Below are 5222 nucleotides of genomic sequence, written 5' to 3'. Positions count from 1 at the left end.
AATTATTCACAACAATATCAAATTACTAACAAAATGAAAGATACAATATGCACACCACACTATCATCCACATGTCTCACAGTCACAGATAAGCACAATAAGTGAAAGATTTTATACCAAATAGAAATGGAAATCGATGGAAACAAGAGTTGAAGTTGATGCTTCAACTAGAACAAAATGAATTAAAGAAAGTAACTTTATTTAGTGAAATTGGATGGAATAGCTTTCACCTAAATATATTTAAGGGATAAATCATAATAATACGAAAATACAATACAAATCTAAAGATTTAATATGTATAGGCACCACACTATCATAAATATGTACCCAATATAAGAATTATAAATGAAAAGGTTTATCCCAAATAGAAATGGAATAAATGAATAGAAGAATTGAAGTCCGTGCAACAACAAAAAGATTGTCTTCTTGATTTGCTTTCTCAAATAGAGGCTTCCCATACTCAAACTGTCCAGATTCAACTTTATATTTTCATCTTCTCTGCAATAGTAACATGTAATGCCCTAATGGAATGTCTAAACCACATAGCTTATACTCCAAAAGAACTAATCAATCATACAATTAGAGCTCCATTGGAATCTTATAAAGAGCAAGAACTTCTCATTTCTAAGCAATGTGGGTCTCATACACCACCTACTCTTGGTCTTATCATATGAGGGTATCACAATCTACCCCCCTTAAATTTTCAAAATCCTTGTCGGGCCCGTTCGTTGTAGGTGGCACGGCTCAAGTCCCACATTTCTGGTTGGGATATGCTTTGATACCATTTCTCGATTTGTGCATGTCATCCTTGTACAGGGGCCATGCTAATCTTCTCTGTATCGTTTCAATAAGGTTCTAATTGTATCATTGATTAGTTCTTTTAGAATATAGGCCATGTGATTTGGGCATTCCATTGGGGTGTTACAAATGGTATCAGAGCTTATCTCAATCATAAATGTAGGACTTGAGCCGTGCCACCTACAACAGACAGGCTCGACAAGGGTGTCAGGAATTTAAGAGGGGTAGATTGTGATACCTTATATGATAAGATTGAGGGTAAGTGGTATATGAGATCTCACATTGCTTGGGAAGGAGAAGTTCTTACTCTTTATAAGGTTCCAATGGGGCTCCAATTGTATAATTGACTAATCCTTTTGGAGTATAGACCATGTGGTTTGGGCCTTCCATTGAGGCATTACATAACATGATTGAGGTAACAGTTATATGATCCTACTTGGTTTCTCTAGAAAGGCAAGAAAGATCAGTGAATTTGTTAAATTCAAAGTCAGCCAGATAGTGTCCCTAACCATCACATAAATTTCAATGTGTAAAGTAAAATAATTGAAATTGTTTATAAACATATTTCTATGTTTACAGAATCCGTGTAAACATATGCCCCTAACCATCACAGAAAGGAAACATAAAGGAATACACACATGCATTGCATATAGCTAGGGTACCTCTACAAGAAACAAATGGAGAACACCCACATCAGTTGTAAGAGAGAGTACTAAGAAAATTAACATGATAATATGCAAGATTATTCAAATAAGTAATATTATTTTGTTTAAATATGGACTTCACAAAATAAGTATTAATATTCTGGCTGTGTCCTTGCATGGAAAAGTATTCAAAACTTGATGGGGATGGCTATGTTGTTCCATATGTGGTCTCCATCTGGCCGTTGTAAATGGGATAATGAACACGTGTACTTTTCATAAAATACATCTTCTCAATATCTCCCATATTAGGGAAATCTGAAAGATCATTTCCCAAAGACCAAAGGGGCAAAAGCCTTACAAAGAGACCAAAGGTCTTCATGCCCTAAGTCGCATTAATGCACTACACCCTAAAAATTGCTAAATGGAAAGGTGGCTACTTTATGGAGATCATGAAGGAAGTTCCAATCCAGATCGAGGATGCTCCAATGGTAGTGAAGTTACCTACAATACTGAGCAGAGGCGTGGTGAAACAGAGAAGAGGAGCAGTGAAATGGGCAAAGCCTTCGAAGTAAATGGGCAGAGGTGCTGTAAAAGAGGGTAGAGGCACAGTGCTAGGCAGACCGAGGAGCCAAAGAGTGGCAACACTGGACAGAGGCGAGGCTAAATGGGCAGAGGCATGGCGCTAGGCAGACCGAGGAGCCAAAGAGGGGCAGCGCTAGACAAAGGTGGGGCGTTGCGGGATGGCACAAAACAGAGAGAGAGAGAGGGGACGCGAGTGCTGGGCAGAGGAAGAGAACACAATGTGGGTGAATTTGAAATGGGACTTTTCATATCCTCAAAACGACGCGTTAAGGGAATGAAAAAGAAGAAGAAGAAGAAAAATCCACGTAAGATATGTGTTGTGCGCTGCTACAGTAGCTGATTTGTAGCTTTTCTCTTAATTAAATAGTTTTGAGTTGAGTTAAAATTTAAGCATAGTTCAACATCTAAATACACAATTTTCAAATCATTAAATATCACTCAATTCAAAATATTTTAACACGTAAAATCTATAATCTTTTTCAATTCAATACATCTTACTTACGTGTAGAACTTATGCACAACTTTTTTCAACTTTTTATAAATACATTTAAAGTTATTTTAACATCTGAACATATTTAAACTCATTTTATTTGTCCAACACTGATAGATCCCTGGGCCATGATTAGATTATATAATTCCCTACATTATTCTATATATATATATATATATGTTTCTCTCATGCAAGTTGTAGATCGAGGGCTGCTGACTGCTGTAAATTATAATCTGTCTACGCGGTTTTGAAATATTCCATCTATTTTTTTTATCTTTTTCTGGCAGAAGTATACTGTACGTCCAAAATGATTGATTAGCTAGCAATTTTTAGAGTAATAAAGAACTGTTCATATGCATTATAATCGAGTTAGATCACCTATATATATACAGTATTTGAAATCTAATATCTAGTCTTCCACCTCCATGCACGATCAGTTTGAAACTTTGAAAGGTACTACTAGTCCTGTCCAGACTACTTTAATTTTGATGAGTAAACTCAACAAAAACAATTCACTCATGATCATCAATTAATTTACTACCTTTTAGCGCCCCTTTTTATTTTTTGACATTCTAATTTTTGCTGCCAATGATAATAATAATTCCCAAGATCATCTTTAATTGGATGAGTAGTAATGATGTCGGATGTGATATCCCATTTGTACTTGGTCGTCAATCGTTCATGAATTCGATCGGTGGAGACAATTAATTAAACAAATCAAGGCAATATTGGTGAGACCATTAAAGCTGCATGAAAATCCCTTCCTCTTTTTATTCTCAAGAAAAACCCTTATCAACATACCAATTAAGTAATAATAATAAAAAAAAAAAAACTTTTCTCTCCAACGTTTCTCTTCAACATCCACATCGCCTCACCCAGAAATTTTTTTCATTCACCGGGAGGAGAGGGGTTGGTGCTTCGGCTCCACCACCCACCTCCCCTTCTTGCCATCCATGGCCTTTATTTTCATTTTATTTATTTGTTTTTTCCTTGCTTTTTTAACTTATTGCCAGTCGCTCCGTTCAACTTTGCCAATATGTTACTTTCTGGCTAAATAGGGACACATGCCCTTTCTTCAGCTTCTCAAGGCACCAATTGTAAAGATGGCATAAGAAATCCACCCATTCAAGCAACATATTCACCTCATGTGCGGCTTACGATGTGCATGATTCTCACGTGTCACCGTGTCTCGGAGGGCTCTTTGCTACCATGCATGGCAGTTTCGGGATCTACGGCATCAGATCTTTCAAATCCGACTGGTCTCCTCTCTTAGATGTGGCGTGTAGCCTACCCGTGCCACCACCAGTAATACTCACTCGCCGATGATTCGTCACAGTTTTCTGATACTACACTATATTTTCATTTTTCCTAACCAAGAATCAAGTGAAAGTGGACGTGATAATTCATTCCAGCTAATCTATACCAACACATTGCAAAACAACCCATTTTTTAAAGATATGGACTGGCACAAGTGGGCTGAATATTATTTGATCATGGCAAATTAATTATTCTGTCTTTTCTTCCTTCTAACAAATTATTTTGTTTATGTAAATAAGTTTACCGACCAATTAAAAAGGTGAATTAATGTAATAAATGTCATTCTCATGCTAAAAACAAAATATGTGAGAGAAAATAAGATATAAATCTTTAAATTAAATATCTAAGTTGGCGAAAACCTACCTTAACCACTTGCAGACTTGCAGTTGTACTAATATATAGCTCTATTAATTTATATTTAACATAATGTGACACTCCATACTGAGTAATAAAGATAGATTGTGTATGAAAATATCCTATATTATTTGGAAAGGGAAAATTCTTAGAGAAAATTTGGAAAGTGGGAGAAATTTTTATGACATATTTGGAAAGTGAGATGAGATAAGAATTTTGTTAATAGTAATTAAATAGATTGTGAAATTGAAATAGTAATAAAATAATTTGAGTTGAGTATTTTTTAGATTTTAGGAAAGGAGAGAGAAAAAGTTAAATAAAAAATATTATAATGTTAAAATATTGTAATAATATAGTTTAAAAATATTATATTTTGTTTAAGGATTTGAAAAAGTTATAATTATTTTTTATTTGAAAATTTGAAAAAATTGTAATGATTAGCTTGCATTTGAATTATGTTTAGAAATAAGATGAGATGAGATAAAATCATATTATATGGGAATTTTGTGTCTCATCCCGTGCTCCAAACTTGCCTTACTCTTTATATTGATTTTAATGAAACCCCAATTATATCATTTATTAGTCATTAATTTAAAGTATAGATCCAAACGTAGTTTGAGCCTCCCTTAGAGAGTGTCACCTAGTCTAGCTTAGAATTTCCATGGAAATTTAAAGTTTTTTGTAATACTGCAATGTTGGAGGCGAAAGATTTCAGTCATTAATATATATTATATATATATATATATATATAGGAAGTAATTAGTGTTATAAACCACAAATATTTCATGATATTGTCTTATCTTGATTAATCTTTCATGATATATATTGATGTTTCCTTTCATAATGGTAATTGCTTAGTACTGCTAATTAACTTTCTATAATATATTGAGTGTCGAACTACTAAGTAATTTTTTCATTACCAAAGGGATGATGATCAATACCATAAGATCAATATTGATTAAATAATGCTTTAATTAGAATGTAGATCATGATATATATGATCTAGTGAAGTGATAAAGGATGGAAAGATAGAAGAGA

General features: G+C 34.0%; 1 non-coding gene across 1 annotated transcript; it reads right to left on the bottom strand.

Moving 5' to 3' along the window:
- Positions 1-769: 769 nt before the first annotated feature.
- Positions 770-874, bottom strand: LOC122305932. The gene has a single exon (XR_006241363.1). It is a non-coding gene; the product is annotated as a U6 spliceosomal RNA (small nuclear RNA).
- Positions 875-5222: the final 4348 nt, after the last annotated feature.

Source organism: Carya illinoinensis, chromosome 3, assembly GCF_018687715.1.
Source record: "Carya illinoinensis cultivar Pawnee chromosome 3, C.illinoinensisPawnee_v1, whole genome shotgun sequence".
Classification (NCBI taxonomy): Eukaryota; Viridiplantae; Streptophyta; class Magnoliopsida; order Fagales; family Juglandaceae; genus Carya; species Carya illinoinensis.
Note: the sequence above shows the minus strand (reverse complement) of the source record. Positions and strands in the feature narration are given on the sequence as shown.